The sequence below is a fragment of the Epinephelus moara genome, chromosome 8, assembly GCF_006386435.1.
Source record: "Epinephelus moara isolate mb chromosome 8, YSFRI_EMoa_1.0, whole genome shotgun sequence".
Taxonomy (NCBI): Eukaryota; Metazoa; Chordata; class Actinopteri; order Perciformes; family Serranidae; genus Epinephelus; species Epinephelus moara.
Genome location: NC_065513.1, coordinates 8114130 through 8135793, shown reverse-complemented (window position 1 = coordinate 8135793; position 21664 = coordinate 8114130). Strand labels below are relative to the sequence as shown.

Genomic DNA, 21664 nt, shown 5'->3' with positions numbered 1-21664 from the left:
GCTCCCTCACCCCAAGGTTCAAACCCTCCACCCCAGGTTCGAATCAGGAACTTTCTTGCTGTGAGGTGACATTGCTAACTATCATTATTAAATCGGCCTCTAAAACCGTTATCTGTCCACATCTCTGTCATGGTGATGTCATTTAACAGAAAGCTGCATTAAAAAATAGGGATGTACAGTTTTGGCATTCAACTGCACCAGGGAAGGAAGGCCTAATAAAAGATGCTTCTGAATTGCATTATGGAAGATCTATTATTTAAAGCTTGACTTACTTGTATGGCTCTGCGTTCTTAGTCTTTGCTCTGTCAAAAAACAACAAAAAAAAACAACTTCATGTCATAAAACCAAAGAAAGCTAATCTAAATAGATGTTGTTATTCCTGTTGCTTTCTTTCTCACTTTTTTTCTGAAGTTATGAGGGTTGTCTTTTTTTCTATAAAACCATTCTAGTTGAATGTCTCCTGTGTGTCTGGAGAGTTCTTTCTAAAGATGAAAGAAATGGGCATTTCTCTCCACCAGGGAAGGAGGGTGTAAAAAAAGATATCATCAAATTGTATTATGTTGGAGGCGGGACCCTACTCATTCCCATGAAAGTGGCGTATTAGGCCAAAAAAGCCAAATTTCTGCAGTATAGAATTACCAGGATCTTACACATTGAGGGGCCCATAAAGCAACAGGCTAACTTCTGATTTAGCCCTTGGCTAAATTCAATAGGGATAAAAGTGAGTGAATTGTGCAGCTCTTATAGTCTTTCTAAATATTTTTGGACCAAATGGATCAAACCCGATAGCGAAACATTTTTGCAGGTGTTGTGATGCTCAAAACAAAAAAAAACTGTATCCACTAATTTACAGATGTCTCTTCTAGGGCTGTAGTCAACCAAAGAAAATCTTGGTCAACTGAAGCTGTACATAATCTTCAATTAATAAATCAGTCGTGGGGAAAAAAAAAAAAATCTGCACATTATTTTTATATCTGCGGTGGCGTGTCTGTGTCACTCTGCAGTTACACCTCCAAAACGCTAGTTGGCGGTGGAGGACTGTGTTAAGTGCTGTAAAGTTTAGTTGATTCAAAACACACATTAAATATGGCTTAATAGAGACAATTCCAAACACAAGGTACGCAAATTGGCTTCACTATAACTCGCAGCATTAACACACAAACACTTGTCTTTATCTGGACACATTTCCCCCAACAATACAACATGCTAACGTTATTAGCACAAGTCTATGGCATTTTACATTGTGTAAATTAACTGAGCTGCTCGCAATCTTTCCCTCTTCTCATATAAAACCAGGGACAACAGCAACATGTAACAAAGGTAACGGCACATAGTTTGGCTCCATTACAACTCACAACATTCACCGACAAAACAACTGTCACACTAAACCCGTTTTCCAAGCAAATACAACATGCTAACTTTATTAGCACCAGCCTATGGCATTTTACATTGTATAAATTAGCCTAGCAACTAGCGATCTTTTCCTTGTCTCATATAAAGCCAGGGACAATAGCAACATTTAACAAAGGTAAGGGCACTCAATTTGGCTCCATTACAACTCACAAGGTTCAACTACAAAACAACTGTCACACTAAACACGTTTTCCACACAAATACAACATGCTAACATTACAGACTGACAGGAGGTCTGCATCACCGCGACACTGAGCGTTAGGGTGGGCGAGTTTAACGTTGTGTAAACAAAGGGTAACTTTTCACAGGTAACTTAGCCTGTCCCTCTGGCGCAAGAAATAATGGATTAATCCTGGAAAGCTATTGATGTAGCACTTTCTCCTTGTGAAAGTACCACAGCGATAATTCAACCAATAAGAATTTGGTCGGATGAGAGCATATCGACCAAATAATTGACCAGTCGACCAGGAGACTACAGCCCTAGTCTCTTCACAATATCAGTCTATGGGAAAAAGTCTTTTGGGCCCCATGGCATCCCATGATTGACCCGGAAGTTGTAATTCCACATTCGGCCACTGTGTAAAATTGGCTTCAAAGCCTGGCACACTTCCTGGGACTTTAGGTTTACCCACACTGGGGACTAAAATTGAAACATCTCAGCGTCTGTTGCTTTATCTTTTTTTTTTTTTTTTACCTTTTAAAAAAAATAATAAATCTGTCTCTCATAAGTCCCCCAACTTTATGGAAGTGGAATACTAAATAACTACGGTGCCTTTTTAAATCTCTGTACTACAGCAGGTGCTTGGTTTCAATCTATTTCAGTGGCAGAGATGAACAAAGGAAATAGAGTTTTAATAAGACCAATTAATTTGCGTCCTTTTGTTTTCTACAGTAAATGACCCATTCCATTATTTTATTAAGTTAGATTTCAATTAACACAACCCTGGAGTGGTTCATAAAAACATGATGATGTAACACTTTGTAACAGCGACTGGATGATGAAACTGATGCTGCCAGGAAGGACTCTACAATAAAAATGAAAAACCTTAATTTTATTCCCCTTATTGCAATGTCCATACCATTAAATGTAAACTCTTAAGCAACCCTGTTCCCCATTGATTGTGTTGCTTTGCAAATGGAGATTCAATTACACTGTTCTTCCAAGTGAGCGCAGAGCAAACGACATAGAACTATCAATAGTAGGCTGCTCGGGGGACAGATGCAGCGGAGGATAAGCGAGATAGCCAGACCTCCTTTGCTGTGCACTCTTTGTTAAATTACCCAAGGTTAGTGCAGCGTACTAAAGGCGACTAAAGCAATTAGTTTTCCACCAGTTGGTCAATTGTCAGAGTCTGCAGGCAGAAGAACCATTGTGTATACAGTGCTGTTTTAGACCAGATGGCAGCAAACAAGAATCACATCTGAGCATGAGCAGTCACGCTCAAGACAGTTTATGGAGTTTTTCTTTCTTACAACTAACATTAATGGATTGTGTGAACTAACATTTCTCATATATCCTTTGAGATTTGATGGGAAATACAAACCTTCCTCAAGAACAGCTACATGCATTCATTACAGTACAAGTCTGGCTGAAGAGCAAAGCTCCCATCTTTATCATCACTAGAAAAACAATAAAAGAGGCTCCTCCAATCAATGCTGCCTTTACAGTCAGTGCAGCACTGTATTTTGTAGCACTTGATGTTTCTGAAGCAGAAGCAGCTCATGGGGATTATAAGAAATGACACGGATTTAAGGTTTTATACTTAATATTTTATGTAATCCATTATGCCTCTTAATTCTCTACTGGATATTTGTCTTATTAGTTTTTACTTGTGCCTTTTCACTTCTCTTTAATGGGTGACATGTGTTTCTCTATTCCTGTCCTCCCCTGTAGCAGATAGAGGCAGAACTAAATGTGGAATATTCCGATGCCACTGAAGTGCAACAAAATGTCGAGAAATGGTTTTCGAAACCTTTTTGTCTGCAATTACCATTCTGCTTTCCATACAGCCCTGCAGGCTACTCATTACTCAAGGACTTAAGGTAGTGATGGACTACTTCAATTTATTCCACACAGTCTACATATACAGCATGCATCTATTGAGTTGCTGTACCTCACCATGGATGCTGAGAGTATTCTAAAGAAAATCAGTAGTGACATTTTGCGACAGTGGTTGTATTTTTTGATATTTCTCCACAACCTACTCTGGTTCTTTCAAACTACTGAATAACCACCTGGTGTGCAAATTCCAACTGTATACAACTCTCACAGTGTGTTCGATGGATTTGTCAGCTTCAATCAATAATTTTGCATAAACAAGGCTTTAATCAAAATTCATATTGCTGCAGAACATCATTGATGCAGTTAATAGATACGTTCCATTGCCTATAAATCATGTTGAAATGTTCCTTCCCCAAACTTTGGCTTTATCTCAGTACTCACACTAATGGTAGAGTGTATCCTTGACCTGCTAGTGAGTGACGTTAAGAGCTTTTTAGTGTCAACAGATGATTTCTGTTACTTTGCAGGAGATTTCTGGCTTGCAGAGAGGATATGAATTTCACATGCCCTGAGCACGGAGGGGTTGATGAAAAGTGATGACTCTTATCTCAGTGTGTGTCCCTCTATTGAGAACATTACATTCAATTGCCATTCTCATAGACCAAGGGAAGGTCTTGTTATAGTAGGTATGCGATTATGTCTAGGGACAAATTTGACTGATGCTTTAGAACAAGCTTTTTACCTATTAAGAGTGATCTGAGCTAATGAATGTATTACGAAAAGGGCTAAAGTGATCTGATGGTGTTATCAACTATTAACACTATTCACCTTATTCTTTGCCTGAACTAGGGTGCTTTGACATTGTGTGATTTTGTGTCCTTACTTTGGTGTTACAGCCAAAGTGCAACTACTTCGCTTAACGTTGCCAGCTTAATCATCATTTACTTGCCAAAAAAGCTAGTTTTTCAGGCAAGAAAGTAACCATATACATTCCCAATATGTGATCAATTTATCGGATTATCAGCTATTGTAGGTACTGTACAAAAAAATGTACAGTTACTCTTCCACTATATTGACTAACAGAGGCAGCAAAATGCACTATGGAGGTCACTGCTGCAGGTAGCCTTCCAGTAATAGTTTTTTTTTTTTCAGGCCTCTGATTGATTCTTCTATGCATGGCTTTAAGGTTAGAGGCTTTTGCTGCCTGTTGGTTTGGCACGCTTTTGACAGCACTTCTGTTGTGTTTTTTTTTCTATCGTGTACTGTTTTTAAAAGTACCCATGTTTGTGTGGACAAGGCCCTGTTTGTACTCAGCTAACAAGTCTTTTCATTTATGGATGTAGTGTTAAATATACAGTTAACACCTTTCTATGGTTGCAAAACACATCCGGTATATCCTTTTGGCATTCAGATCAAAATAAAATAAATGGAAGAGTCATTAGTTGTATATATTTTTTTTGCCACAAATGCAATGTACAGTAGGACGGTACTTGTTCACAAATAGCATGCCATCGTAACATACAGCATGTGTCAAAGGTTATGGCCAGAGGGAATCTCTTTATTAAACACTCACACAGTACTTGCAGAAAGACAGGGAAGCACGACTGCCATCATGACTGTACACTGGTCACTGCTGTTCATCCAATTAGCAAAAGGATCTCTTTAGACAGCATTCATCTGGATGGCATTTCATGTCATAAACTGTAAGAAGAGGCGTGCTGAATCATACAGACACCAGCGGCGGACATGAGATGTTCCCAAACAAGAAGGATCAGGCCATCGGTACAGTGCATGCCACATTGTTGCATAACTGCTATTAAATCAGACTAACACTAATGCAGCTTTAACAGAAAAACACAACAACAACAACAACAACCAAAGAACTATTTTCCCCGGATGCTGTGTGGGCACAAGCCACAGCAAATCAGCAAAGATGCAACATGGCCCACAAGGTTGAGATGAATACATGTCGGTTTACATGGGAGGGTTGAGTAATCCGCAGTGGTGCTGACCCTGAAGAACTCCGAGATTGTATCAAAAGCCAAAATGAGTTTCAAAAGAGAAAATTTCAAGCATAAAAAGGAGGCAGTAGGAGGATGCCTTAGGCACATGAGGAACTGAAGAGTTACCCAGCCACTACCCACCCGCCAAGACAAAGCAAAGCGGAATACAATACAATATTCATATTCTAAATGCTTTACCAGGTCACAAGCCAAGCTGTCAGGATTTCTTAAATCAACAGAGAACCAGTGAAATAGCCCACTGTTTCCCCCATCAAATTCTCACTACTCATTAAAACACAGTGAAAACTGCCTTAATATGGTTCAACTCAAAACTAATGCATTAGTCACCCATGAATAAGGAAAAAATATGTGTTGTGTTGGAGGGGGAACACATGCCAGGTGTTTCATCACCTTCCAGCTAAGAAACTCGGACGAAACAGCAGCAGCTGTCTGCTGTCATCAAAACATGGCTACCTCATTTTCCTGTCCAGAAGTCTATCTTGAGATGTGCCGAAACCCATCACTGCACGCTGTAAACTAATGCCTGATGTCTCTGCCATGGTGACAGGTTTTAAATGTATTTTCATATTACCGTGCGTTTCATAGTGGCCGCGACTGTCGAGAGGCTGGTTCTGATCATTTGTCAATGCAGGCTGATACTTGCAGTGAGCAATGTTATATGAGAAATGTGGCCATTGAGTGAGCAGACTGTCAAATACAGATAGACCATGAAACAAGGAGGCAGTCAAGAAGGTGCCTTTGAGGAAGAAAGAAAAGCTGGGAGCTTTCAAAATATTAAAAATGCATGTGGAGCATTTTTAAAGCATCAATATACTGCTGTCTAATTTAATGTAATCCTTTGTGTTGTGACTAAAAAGTAATGAAACCATAGTGAAACAACTGGAGGCTCCTTCCTGGGGGTGGCAACAGTTAACCATTAATCGGTTAACTGCCGAGAATATTACTAGAATTGGCAAATACAAACCGAGAGCGCTGATCAGTGTCGAGTTCCTCACATCTGACTTTTAATAAGGAATGTAACCTAAATGATAGCTGGCTAGGTTAGTTTCCTTGTGTCAACAAATTTGAGGACTTGCTTGACTAACACTGATAAAAGACTTGACTTGGTATTCATAATTTCGGACTTGACTCATACCCCTTTTACACTAAAATTAGCGCGTGTATGTGGGTTTATAAAACACAGCAGCAGAGGAGTATGCCTTTACTGTGTATGTATTTTTTTTGTTTTTTTCTCAAGTAGGACATGTTCCTGGATCAGCATCCTACAGTATGTTTCTGGACCAACATTACAATCAACCGATCAGAGTCCTCTAACATCATCAATGTGCTGCACCTGTGACTGCTTTCAAAATGTCTTTGTGCTTCTTCAGAGCTAGGCTACTTTTTCAAATTGAGGTTAGTGCAATTTGATGCCCAATTGTGGGGCAAATTGCCCCTTGACAAGATTTTCATTTTGTGCTACAATGAGAAACACTGGCTTCTCTGCCAATTTATTTCTCCCAACAGTGTGTTGGTATGTGCATCGCCATCCTGGACATGCTAAAATAATATTGAGTCTTTTAAAAATATTACAATAACCTGATTTTGTTATTGAGGGGGGGTTCTTCTCCCATCTTCCTCTATCGCCCAGCCCTACACAGTAACAAATGATTTTGGAGGTCGGTAATTAAAACCCATGCATATCATTTAAATTTTAAGTGCGTATATTAGTCAGCAAGTGAAGTAATTATAATGGGTAAATTATACCTTCTCTATTTGTCAACAGTAACAACTGAAAAAATAAATAAATAAATCCCTGCACTATGATGAGCAGTTACATCAGCACTCATGCAGCAAGGCTGAAGTCGGTTTCATACGTGGGACTGCAGAGTGTTGAGCTTGGTAATTGGCAATATCAGTGTCGTCTGTGGGCGGCAAGGTGGTTCAGTGGTTAGCATGAGCTCGAACCCACCAGCTTGACCGACCTGTGTCAGTGTGGGTTTTCACCAGACTCTCCTGCTTCCTCTCACAGTCCAGAGACACACGTTTGGTTAACTAGTGACTCTAACTTGCCTGTAGATGTAAATGTGAGCGTGATTGGTTGTTGGTCTCTGTGTGTTAGTCCTGTGATAGTCTAGCAACCTGTCTAGGGTGTGTCCTGTCTCTTGCCCAATGACAGCTGGGATAGGCTCCAGCCCCCCGTGACCCTGTACCAGGACAAGCGGTTATGAAAAATTAATGAATTAAGTATTGTCTCCTGTGTATGACAATATTTTAAGTCAATGGATTTCAATTAATTTAATTAAATTACCTGGAAAATTAGTCATTTTGATTACTTACTAATAGCTATTATTCAGTAGGAGAACAATTGCCTTCTTACAATCAAGAGTAAATGTCACTCACTTTTTATGACTAATCAGTTGTGTAATGTATTGAAAAATGTAAGATATTCTTTACCTAATACGTTTTAGTTAAAACGTTAAAATGTTAAATGTAGTTACTCTTTGCTCAAGACATGAGACGCAATCTACTCAAACAATCCAAGTGCAAATTGTTCACTCATAACTATAAAGTATATTGTATAGGTTTGTTTTAACAGTGTTTTATCAGCATGGTCATACATTATACAGTCAGTGTGCTCTAGTAGCCAACATGTATGGAACCTGGTTGAGCGCAAGACATGATGTTTTTCATGTCGTCAAATATAAAATGTTAATTAGATCAACCAATCATCAATTGAACATGACATCTTTCAATCAAGAATACACTCTGGAGTAGTATTCGTGACAGCTATCGTATAAAAGAAACCCATTACAACATTTAGGTCTAATTTACACTCCCATGTACGTCATTGCCATAGCAACACATATAAAAAAATAAAATAAAATAGTCTGCTGCTGCTTTGATGGGCAATCACTGCTGCTATTTTCACATTTTACAGATTTTTCCATAAGCTGATGGTGACTTGTCTGGCCTAACGCTGCCCCCATCAGAAGGCATGTACACAGGAGAAATGATGTGACACTGCTCTAATGCAAACTGAAAAGTTTGAACTGAAAACCCCGAACTGAGAAATAAACTTTTCTAATGAGGAAAGTTACTTTTCTAAAGTCTGTACAAGATGTTGATCAGCCTGAGCCAAATTAGGGTCAGTCAGTCTATCGAACACAGTGTCTCTCTTCAAAACTGTGGCGCTCACTCAGAGGCTTTACTGTGTGGGCTAATCCATGTGTGACAAATACTGTTTTGTTAGCAATATATTTGCTACAATTAGACTGAGTTAATCAAGTCAGTATTTGCAGATCAGATTGAAGTCTCCAAAGCTGCTTGATGTTCACTCAAGTCCTACTTGTGACGTTCTTACAAGTCTGTGATGTGTGTTTAAACTACGGTTAATAATCTTTGAGAGACAACATATCTTTGCAGGTGAATATCTTGGTAAATTTTAGAGCAGTTAATTTGAGCTTTCACACTCCACACTCTGCACCCAAAATAACCTTGACATGATTCTGCTGGCTGTCCAGTGGCGGAGTTTTGATTACAAAGGTATGTTCCCCCCATTAAATGGATGGTGAAAGTGATTAAACTCATGAATAATGGACTACCCCATAGGCAAAAAAGTGCATTGTGGGCTTTGTGGGCACCTTCATATTTAAAGATAATGTTTCTTAAGGGAATGTATGATAGTGGCACAATTTAGGCCATCACAATGATTAAGAAACTTTTAATATGACAACATTTTAATATGCACCAAAGTATGCTTTTATAATTTGGGAGATATATCAAAAATAAACCTTTAACTCCATTAAACCCTAATGAGCTCAAGATTTCAAAATGTATCTCCTCGAATGAAATAACATGCTTAAAAAATTTTTTTTCAATGGTTAACTAACTTGAAAGATGTTAACAAAGTGTTATCAATATCAATATATCCCACTATGAATATCTGTAAGTTTTTATAAGTGTGTTATTATACATACATTTACTTTAATGCTGAGTCAATCATTTACATAAAATTCTAAGAAATGTAAAATCACCTTTTTAGGTGAGGTATGAGGTATCAGCCTCATACCTCACCTGAAAAGAAAGGAACTTGTCGTAAAATGTTCCTGGTCACAGGTTACCTAATGCGCGTGTGTTCACTGTTCTCCCTTTGAGCCTGTGACACTTATTTCTGATCATTCTGGGCATGGACCTGCTGTTCAATTATGTGTGAGCCTCTAGCGCTGAAAAAATTGCAAGTACAGCAAGGCAGAGTAGCATGCAGACAAGGTGACACCCAGCTGGCCTGTTTTCTCTTGAACAGGTACGTGCTGCTGGGCGTAGCTATGGTCAGTGCTGTGTCCTGGTAATGGTGTTCAGGGAGTCCGGCTAACTCATGTCTTGCTGGGTTAGGAAGGAGGTACGATTAGAGTTTACAGGCCACAAGCGGCACGGTGACACTCAGTCGCCCTCATTCAACTCTTCATAATGAGTGTTAGAAAATTCTATATAGAGTCAGTGTGGTAAATAGTTAAATCACTTATCATTTTCCTTGTTCACAAAATGAAAAAAATACAAAGGATATGTTACAAACTTTTATTTAATTGATATTAAATAGCATTTTAATTTATTACTACTGTATGTGTTTTGTAAATGATCATTTTATTATTATTAATATTTTATTGGTGTCCTACAGCTAATTTGTGGTATATGAAAATAATCATTTACAGTCTAGATAAAAACATGATTGGTAATTCATTCAATTCACATTAAATCTTAGCCTATGGATAACTAAAAGTTCAATTCCATCTGTATCTGACACCTTTTGTCTATGTCTATCATAGTTATCCTTTGTTTATTACATATCTGTACATAACTTTGTGCACATATAGATTCACCAAATTCCCACCACTCATTTATGTAATTCAAATGAAGCACCAGCAGTATTTTTGTTTATATTTAGAGAAATATGGTCCCAGTTTCTATTGAAAGTTGAGTTTGCAATTAAGATCTTAGATAATGTTTTTCAAATTGTATTTTCATACCTCTTGGTACGTCCTCATATAATTTCCTTTGCTTGTTGGTGCTGCAGTAGAGCTCCAACAATTACTCGATTAACTGAATAGTCAATCGACAAAAATTTAGTCACCAACTATTTTAATAATCGATTAATCATGTCAGTCATTTTTCAAGCAAAAATGTCAAACATTTGCTGGTACAAGCTTCTTAAATGTGAACATTTCTAGTTTTATTTGTCATTTATAAAATGAAGAGTCTTTGGATTTTGTCCTGTCCATTCAACAAAAGAAGCAATTTGAAGATTTTACGTTGGACTCTGGGAAATTGTGATGAGCATTTTTCTTTTTTTTTTTTTACATTGATTTAATCAGTTAATCATTAAGATAATCTGCAGAACAATCAATAACAATATAATCCTTGGTTGCAACCCTATCCTGTAGCTTCAATTTTTTGTATTGGGACTGAAGAACCTACTCTTACATTCAATATTTAGCCATGGCCGGTTGCCAAAAAATATATATAGAAAATAAAATAAAAGCTGTTTGTTCAATTTATGTCCATTTCTAAGAGTTGAGTTATCATTATAATTTTAAAGCCATGGCCATGCTATATGATATAAAAATGTAACACGTGTCTGAATGTGAGGAGTAGAGGGCTGCAAATTAGATAGCAGGTAAGGCTGCAACTCTTTTTTTTCTTTTTTTATTATTGATTAATCTGTCCATTTTTTTCATTCATTGATGAAGTGTCTACAAAAAAGGCAGGGATTTGTGAGAAATGCCCATCACCATTTCCCAGAATCCAAGGTCATGTCTTTAATGCCTTATCTTGTCTGAAAGCTCTCACAGCCCAAAGATATTCAATATGCAATTAATGCTTTACTAAGAATGAGAACAAATTGTGGCTATTTTCTTTCAATCAACAAAACTAACTAACTAAACTGATTGATCGGCTAATTAGTTTAGCACAACAGTAGACCTGCTCTGATTTACAAGTTATTGGATGATTGGTGGTTACATTGATTTTTCTAGGACTGCAGTAACTTTGAGTACAGTACGACTGATGCTCCTTTGCATCTTAATTCAGTCCTTCACATTTTGACAGGTTTATTTCTATTCAGTTGTTTATTTGATAGGGGTAGCCCAAGGTAATGAACATCAGTATAAAATACAAGATGTAAACATGCTGAATTAAGCAAAAATTGTCATTTACATCTGTTGCCCCTGGGCAGGTAACAAAAAAGGGTTTTATTAACAAATCACCGTATACCTACCACTAATATCTGGAAAGATAAAAACCTACCATTAAACCCTTTCTCTGGCCTTTTCTGCAGCACCTGTGTGTAGCAACCACTGGTCACAAACAGTGTGGTCCAATGACTAACATGTACCCACCAGCGAGACAGAGAGGTCCTCCAGGCAGGACAGGACACGGCGAGCTGAGACTGGCGCTCGGCAGTCCATTCATCACAACTTGTCCTTCAGCACTGTTATGTCCCGGTAGGCCTGCTGCTGCACCATGGATCAACAGAGGACATGTTTGAACAGCTGACCCAAGGCCATGAAAGTGGGTACAGCAACAGCAGAGAACCATCAGGGTTGGCATATCAAAGGCCATACATCAGGCGTCCCAGAAAAATACCTGTGATCTATGTATTGGAGAGGCTTTTCTATAACCACTGGCCTTTCAATAGAGGCTGCTCACGTTGCTGGGTTACTATACAGGCTGCTTTCTTTGTTACTGTAAATGAAATTTAGCCCTGCATACTGCACAATAAGTGATCTGCTAGAAGTAATGTCAGAGGATCGCCAAAGTCAACAGGAAGTCAAGAGGATAAGCGGTTACGAAAATAGATGGATGGAAGTTTAAGTCTAGACCAAAATAACCCAGTACCAAGAACTATCAAAAAGGCTCAAGTCCTTTTCCCAGATCCTTTTCCCACCAGATCAGCAAACTCTCTGTTGCTGCTGTCTCCAGGGCCACTCTCCTACTGGTAAGTGTGCCCTGTTAGCACAGGCCAACACAGCAGCAGTGCCTAACATCCAACACTGAACCACTAAATGGTCCCGAAACTCACACCAACACAGAAACACCTCAATTCTTTTGTTAATCCCGCTAATGGTCGAGTGAAATTGAACACAATGAATTTGAATGAGTTGTCAGGTACGTGTACTGAGATGCCACCAAAACATTCGAAGTATGCTTAGACTCCATTCACATTATGGGTATCAAATGAAGTACTCTATTGCTATTGGTGTCACTTTAAGGGTACTGGTATTGGTACACTCTGAACTAAAATGGTGCTCAACAGTATCCAAAAGTGGTTCATTCGCTCCTAATCATGGAAGAACCTGTTTTGGTGCTATATGGCAGCCATTTTGTGGAGCTATACTGATTCTTTGTCAAATAGTGCTATATAGAACTCATTCAAGTTCCATGTAGCGCTATAATGTTTTTCATTTTTTTAGCCTGGGGGCCTTGAATGATGCCAGATAGTACCTAGGCAAGTCAGTGTGCTTCTAAATGACACTTTTACTTAAAATATTAAGTAGGGATGCATGATAATATTGGCACATCATCTGTATCAGCCGATACTGGCTTCAAAACAAAATACTGGAATCAGAAAACATGCTGTTAATATCGGTACGTCATCGGTATCAATATCGGCGTTAAAGAATCAGAATCAGCCAACGTGCTGTTTCCCTATTTTGCACAATGAATGAATATTACATACATTGAAAAGCAGTGAATTTCATGTCTCCATCTGCTGGTGGGCCATCACGATAAGAGTATGCATATAAAATATGATGTTAATCCCACTACAAAAAAGACTTGATAATCACAAAATGTAGGTGGGGAAAAATGGATATATTGATATAGGTATCGGTTATCTGTCAAATTAGTTACATATCAGCATATCGGATATCAGCAAAAAATCCAATCTCCTGCATCCCTAGTTCTTGGTTTGCAGAAATGTACAGTGTCAATATTTTCTTCTGGTCACTTGGTTTGTGATAACATGAATACTTGTAATTTGTTTGGAAATATGAATTATGCATAATGCACTATTAAACTCAACATGATCAATATCGTGCACCCCTAATATTTATTATTCTTAATCATTTCTTACAAAATGTAGGCTTAAAATCAGGATCCTATACTTAACACTTACTGAGAAACACAACATGTTACCTTTTAAAATCTGGAATATTCCACACTGGGGCAAAGTGGTTGCGAGCCACAACATTAACGTGTTATATTCTGGAAATACACTGTTTGTTATTTTGTTATTTTAATTTAGTGTTTTTATTCTTTCCCCACCAAACTAAACTAAACTATACTAAATTATGCTAAGAACCAGTAAAGAACCTCTACAGAACAATACAATAAAAGTGGCACAGGTGCCTAAGAACTGCTGAGAAACCAACATTTTTCTGTGTGTACTGTCCCTCCTCAGTTGCTCTTCCTGAGGTTTCTACTGTTTTTTTTCCCTGTTAAAGGGGTTTTTTTGGGGAGTTTTTCCTTATCCGCTGTGAGGGTCATAAGGACAGAGGGATGTCGTATGCTGTAAAGCCCTGTGAGGCAAATTGTGATTTGTGATATTGGGCTTTATAAATAAAATTGATTGATTGATTGATCGTAATTTTTTAAAATTATACCTAGCCCTAATAACCAAGTCAATAGGATTGAACCCCACACGATAATTAACATCTGTACAAAATTTCTTGGCAATCCATCCAATTGTTGGTGAGATCCGTCAGTCTGGACCAAAGTGCTGGACTGACAGATCTACATTGCCATCCATATGGCTAATAAAAACAAAAGGTGGTTGACTCCATGCAATATACAGAGTAATGAAACTCCTTTACCTTCAATGGATGGACTATGTGAGATTCACTTAGAAATTGCAGTCATTCAAAAGGCCATTTACTTGAGATTGGCTGACATAGATTTCAGCCATGACCCATACATCAACGGGACATGTTTTTCGATAACAATATTGAATTCTCTCCAACTTGATAAGAGATGAGGCCTCACCTTTCACTTGACTCTGATTCTACAGAAGACATTCCACACCCAGATTCTATATAAAACCAGGAATGTAATATATAAATTTAAAAAATGTACACAGGACTGTGTGTGGGTTTCCTAATTACTATGTGTGTCTGTGTGTGTGCATGCAGGCACAGTCACACACACACATCCCCCGGTAGGCCTTATGGCTGCTTGGAGGTTTGCTAAATAGGATGCTATCATAAAGCAGCCTTGTAAAAAGCTCATCTGGTGTGCACCATCTGTAAACACAGATATGAAGAAGTTCATGGAGCCTGCGCAACCTGACACCTCTAAATTTAGAGTATATCACCCCACCGGTGTAGTGCCAACATTTGCTCCACAGCAAACACCAAATTAATGTGAAAAAAACACACATTAGAGCTGCTTTTTCATAAAGACCCTGTTTCACTTGTGCTGATGCTTGAGAGTAATTGCTCCACAGTACGAGTGTGATTAATTGGTTTGCAGCAATAAATGTGTTTATTTAGAGTATGTGTAAGAATCTTCAAAGATTACAGAAATGAAGATGATGTTCAATTAATAGCTATGAATATTTAAACACAGTTTTGTATATCACTTTATTATGTGTGTGTTTAGATGGCTGTGCAAAACAAGTGGTAACACCCATACAGAGATAGAAACACTACTTTTTCTTCTTATTTCTACCCACAGCTCCTATCTATTATTTATGATGTATGAATATTCCATGGATATTTACAATATATTTTGCTTATGCTGTCTGGCTGTTGTTTTGACCCTTGCACTTCAGATTGCTGGCTATATGTACACTTAACAATGCAGAGTAAATTAAGATTAGATCACTGCCACTCTAAATTTGTGTAAGATATATGCGAAATGTCTAGAATGAATAAATACTGAATGAAATATGAATACAGATATCAATAAACCTCATCACAGAAGAAGTACACTTTGTCTCCAGCTCTTTTTTTAAAAGACAGTTTTCCTTGCAGAAGTCATTTTTTGTCATGATTATACAGTACAGTGAATTCTCCGCCTACCACATTTAAATCCCAAGTGTTTCTCATCCTCAGGGAGTTCTTTCACAAGTGCTGGAGACACAAAAAAAATACAGAAAAAAAGGATGTGTCCCCATGTATCAGTCAGGGCTCACGCAAAGATTGCAATATTTAAAAAGAAACCTACTTGGCTGGAGTCTGGACAGGACTGTGGAATGAAGACGTGTTGCTCCAAGAGCACAACTGATTGAATCTCCTGACTGAGATGGATGAAGGGGATCTGCCGCTTTGTTACATGATTTAGCACTGTGACTGAGTGGGCCTTCTTGTCCTGTCCTGATTGCCGTCCCCTCAGATTAAGTATAACGGAAGCCACAGCATTCATCCGGGGCAGGCTAGGCCATCATGACTCAAGCATTTTCAGAGGAATTCTTAAAAACAGCCCCCATAGTGTGCTGATTCTCTGGAAATGGCAAAGTTTAGGGTGAAGGAGCAAGAGAGAACATAGGTAACTAAAATGTCAGTATTTGAAGCTGTTTGTAATCATCACAGTATCATCATCTGGCTTCTGTAGAGCTGCAACTAACAAATATGTTCACTATTAATCAATGTGTAGATTATTTTCGTGATTAATTGATTAATCATTTGGTTAAAAAAAATGCAGAAAATTTCTAGACTATTGAATCTGGACTTAAGGTCCTCTTACTCACTTTTTCCACAGCTTTGGGTTGCAGCTTCTGGTTTTCCTCAGGCTGAGCAAATTCCATCTGCTGAGGCAGACTGTGAGATACTGCTGAAAGCCCTGATAAAGGGTTATAATGGTCGATCGTCTTTACGTGTCAGCCCTGTGATAGTCTGGTGAAACTGTCCAGGATGTACCCAGCCTCTCGCCCAATGTCAGCTGGGAAAGGCTCCAGCCCCCCCGCGATGCCCAACAGGATAAACAGTTGCGGAAAATGAATGAATGAATAAATAAATGTTTGTAAATCACTTTTTTCATGAGGGATCACTCGTCTGATCATCAGTACTGGCCGACATTCACCTTGTTGACTGCAATCAGTCTATTGGCAAACAAGATGACAGCAACTGATGGCAATGGCTGATGTTTTTCCTGATATGTCGCATAAATTTTGTTCGGGCTAAAAATCTGGGCTTGGGACTAACAGCACTCGCCATCCCACGACAAAATAGAAAAACATGTTTGAGATGAACAGAGATCTTCACCGGGACGCCACTGAAACAAAAAATGCAGTGAACACACTAATAATAGTTAGATACCAGATGCCAAGATGGCACCTTTCCAGTGCTATGGAATTGCTCGCCTGGCGCATACACATAGACGTCGGAACTAGGGGTGCGGGGGGTGCGGCCGCACCATCCGCCCCCCCCCGCACCCCAGCCTCCCTACCCACTGCATTACGCTTTAAAAAATTAAAGAATCTGAATTTAAACTCAATTTGTCTGACTTACATTTATCTCTTTCATATCATTAATGCATAGATCTATGCTTTTGATGTGATATGCAGCCTGCCTGACTACATACAGTAGCCTTGGCATCCAGGATGTTGTGTCCATCCTGCAAACCTTGCAGCCCCAAACCTACTCCGTGCTGTCGGAGGTGGAGAAGCTCATTAAGCTCTGTCTGGCCCTGCCCTGCATCCGAGCGCTCTTTCTCAGTCTTGCGCAGGCTGAAAACCTGGCTGCGCAACACCATGACGCAGGAAAGACTAACACATTTGGCCATTATGAACGCTCACAGTGACCTCATGGATGAAAGCGATGTCTCGACCCTGCTTAAAGTCTTCATCAGTAGGTCAACTGAGAGAAGGTCCACTTTTGGAAATGCATGAAAGCCCTGAGTCAGGAGCGCAGACTTTTCTTTTTTTCATTCAAGGTTACAAATAATGTTATGTTCCTTAAATGGCTTGATTTAGTTATCAAAGTTTCATTTTCTTAACAATAAAGGTGTCGTGTTCATCCATTCTAGTTCTCTTATAACTGCATGTTATTATAAAATAACTTCAAATCAAATCCTTAATCACTGATAAGTGTGCGTGCTTCCCCCGCCCCTCCCAACAAAAATCCCGCCCCCCCCTCAGAAAATAGTTCCGACGTCCATGCGCATACACCAAAAAAAGTTCTATCTTACAGGATTATATCCGCAGTATGCATCCCACTGAGTATGCACAGCAGTGTTTCTCCTGCTGGCCCTGCCCACGAGTTCCCGCTCAGCTGATACGTATTATATTGTGATGATGTCACTAATTTTTGAATCATTTTTCTAGGCTAAAGGACGTTTAACAAACACAAAATCTCTACGGATCAAAAGATTATAATAGAAAGAGTCATAATTGACCTTAATTGACCAGATCTGTCTTTTATAATCATGGTGTATGGGGAAAAAGCTTTTAAGGCAGCAGGGAATTTTTTCATTGCAATACTTCCAGTGGCCACTAGGAAAAATTAAAAGCAAGGCTGAGCAGTTTTCCTGGGGGCCTATTGTTTCCCTGATAATGCTGCATCGTGAACAATATCTGTGCTGACACTGACAGGAGGAGAGGTGGTTAGCGTTAGCTGTTAGCTGTTTGCAGCTGGTAGCAGGAACCTAACTGCTGAAGGAGGCTGCACTGAGTTACATTACACTAGTCAATAAAAATGAGCATTGGACGAAGGTAAATTATCATGGTATCTTAATGTGTTCAAGTGCTTTCTTGTAAAATGTAGTTTTTTGTGATAAACTTAAATTTGTTGATGTTTTCACAGTAAGATGAAATAGAAATAATAATTAATTGAAAATTACTGTGTACAATAGAAAGGCTTTTGAAGCAGTTATTTAAAAAACATGTTTTTCACGTGACAGAAGGTTATAGTAAATGTTGTTTCATCAATGCGTAGGCAATGGTAATGAAAACAAGAGCTGAATGACCTCAAAACAGTTCAGTTAATTTTTATAATGACGATTTCTTTGCTTCCCTGGCACAAAAGAGGAAATAAATAACAACAAAACAAACTAAACAAAAAAAACAAAAAAACATTGGTATCAGCCCAAAATTTCAGAGTCAGTGCATTCCTAATTTTTACAAAAAATTCTCTGTGAATTAATCACTGCAGTTACACACACCTACAGATACAGATGACATACGGTAGCTGGAGAAAGTTGAATGTCTAAGTACCATTCAGCCACAGAGCGGACAGCAGAACCCAATGAGCTGCAGGGCTGATTGCTGACTACATTAAGCCTCTTAGGCAGCGTGTTGATGAATTTGCCCGTTGAAATGTGAAGGTAATAGTCTTGACATAGCAAAGACATAACTCACCGACTGTACCTGCATAGTCCCCAAATGACAGCAATCCCAAGTAGGAGCTGGTCCAATATGAAAGAGGACTTTGCTTTTATTACCATCATCATTACTGTATATCATTTCTGAATGTACAGCCATTTGGTTTCATTTAAATGTAAATCTGGGCACTGAACTGCGCACGTTGTCACCCACGGCAGCCTGACTATGATGATTCATTCTGGGATCGGCAGGGAAAATATAAGAGCCCCTTTACTTTCTCTGAGGGAAAATAACTGATTTGACCTTTGTCTGTTTTCATGAAAGCCATGTACGCGGCAAAATAAATAAAATAAACCTTGAGATTTTTTTTTCTTCTAAAAAACAAAAGTAGCTTTGTGCAACCTTGGTGCTGTCTCTATTCTTTTTTTTGTTCAATATGAAGAGCAAGAAGAAAGAGGTACAATCTGCTGCGCAAGGTCAAGGGTGAACTAAAGCCTGGGGAGAACTGAGGAGTCAACATGTCAGAAAAGAGCGAGACACGGCATCACAAGGCATCGCACGCCATGTGGCAATGGCTACTTCAGCGAGACTTGACACCACTGTGCATCTGTGGACGCTGTTTGCTGCTAATGTTTATAAAATGAGGTGACCACAAGGGGTCCATGCATGTGTGCAATCTGACTCTTTTCCAGCAAGGCAAACATTAGCGGCCCCATACCCTGGTCTCATAACATATTCTTATGATCAGACATAGCATTAGGAAAACTTACAGCAGAACGTGTTGAATTACTGGCAAATGCACTGGGTGACATCAACAATCCTCAATCAAATATCAGATAATCCCCTTCCTCATTATTTTTTCTTACTCTATACACACCTCTCTCTCACTAAATCACACATCACATAAATTAATCATCAAGTCCCAAATAAATACGCCTGCGTGTCAAATGAAATCAACAAGAGCCTCATCAGAAGCCAGGTTATAAGGGATATTACATATCAGTGCACTCAGTTAGCCCCTCTGCATCTCTAAGTAGGCCTTCATTAGGAGATAATGGTACATGGTAATACCTGATTCATAAGGAAGTCACATCTAATATCATTGCTCAGAAAGCTGTCTTAAAATGATGTGTTTCCAGACCAGTCCTGTGAAACATGATTGAAAAGCCTTTTAAAGTTTCCCCCTGGGCCACACCATGCTTACTCACGGCCGTGTCACACAGGAGGAGCCCTCCTCTTCCGTGACCGCTTGCGTGAGGCTTGTCTCCAGCCAACAGGGCTGCAAACATCACCATTGATCCCTGAGAGCTTAAACCTCACTGAGTGCGAGCTAGCGCTGTCAAGTCCCACTGCGGCCGGACCGCTGTGTTTGCTGCTGTTCGGTTCACGGAGTCAACGTTTTGGGGAAATATCTGTGTGACACCTGTTGTTACATTTATGGCCTTGGAGAGTGATGTGACGTGCAGAGAAATGGCAACACTGAAGGGCGTTTGTGCTGTACAGGACGAGCTGGAGACTGCACGAAATGTCACTTTGATTCCTGCAGGCATGATGGAGGGATTCAAGGTCCATTAGGTGAGATTTTTATGCAGCTGCATCTAGAGCTTAAATGGTTGATTGACTGATTAGTCAATGGACAGATCATTTATCTATTTTGATAATTAATTTAATCATTTTTAAGCAGTTTCAGCTTCTTAAATGTGAGGATTCTGCTGTCATATGGGTTACCCAAAACCTTACCCTAACCCATATGATGATTACCTTGAGTTTTATATTAATGCTATTAATATGAAGATGCCACTTTGGGCTCTGGGAAATTATAATGATATTCCTATCAAGAAAATATTTGGAAGATTAATTGATTATAAAATAATCATTTTCCAGGCTACACCAACAACAGTCCAAGTCTCTGTGGGAGACAGACTGCAGATTTGGCCTGTTTGCCTAATATAAAATTCTGGTAGTGCCTCTTCTTTGCACACTGGAAGTGACAAATCTAAACTTTGAATAAAGTCTGAGTTCAAACTGATTCCTAAGCAGCAGTGAACAAACACTGAGAACCAGAGAACATCTGACTCACAGCTGTCAGATCTTTTGCCTCGTTGAAATCTTTAGGTAAGTTTCTTTTGGAATACAGTACAGCAGCATAGCTTCAGAAACAAGAGTCCTAAGTACGGTTGATTGACGGCTCCTCCCAGGGTTTCTGGGTATTGAAATCCCTCAGCTTCAAACGCTATTGCTAGTGAACAAATTCAACATGAAAACTATTAGATAGCGCATATTTGCAGAGAGCAACGTTGCACATCTGCTGGTATGATCAGCCTTTTTCTCTACAGTCTAAATCACTGGGTTCCAAAGTAGGAGTCAGGGCCCACAGAGGGGTTGCAAACTCCATTATCACAGGTTGCATACAGTATATTTACGAGAGGTTTAAGGGATACTCCAGCTATTTATTATTGCACCGCCATAAAGTTTGGGGACTTACAAGGGACAGATTTTTCAAATAGAGTGGCAAAAATTGAGGCAGCATATGCTGACTTTTATTCCCCAGGATCCGGAAACTTTGGGATTCCCATGATGAAGCTTGATGGCGTCTTTAATTAAACCATCTCTGCCTGAAAACAGTCACATCCTTCAAAGTGCACACCTCTGTTTGTAATGCAGGATTTCTGTTAAGCATGTTCAGTGTCAAGCCTAAATAACCCTGATGATGTCATCAGGGTTAACTTAACTAAGCTATTCAGAATTGTACAAGAAAAACAAAGAGGAGAGAAAATCTGAAAAATGAAGAACTTTGTAGAGGTTGCAAGAGAAATCCGAGCAGGCGCACCATCAAAAGAGGCAAACCGGGCAAATGTTTACCCGCCCCCCCCCCCCAAAAAAAAAGGTAAAAGAGGCCCCCACAGCTATTGATGTAGGTACCGTTTGACAT

The 21664-nt window shown here is 39.2% G+C and overlaps 1 protein-coding gene across 1 annotated transcript in view; it reads right to left on the bottom strand.

Moving 5' to 3' along the window:
• The window catches only part of unc5db (unc-5 netrin receptor Db), a 274435-nt gene that overhangs the window by 250064 nt on the left and 2707 nt on the right, over nt 1–21664 (bottom strand).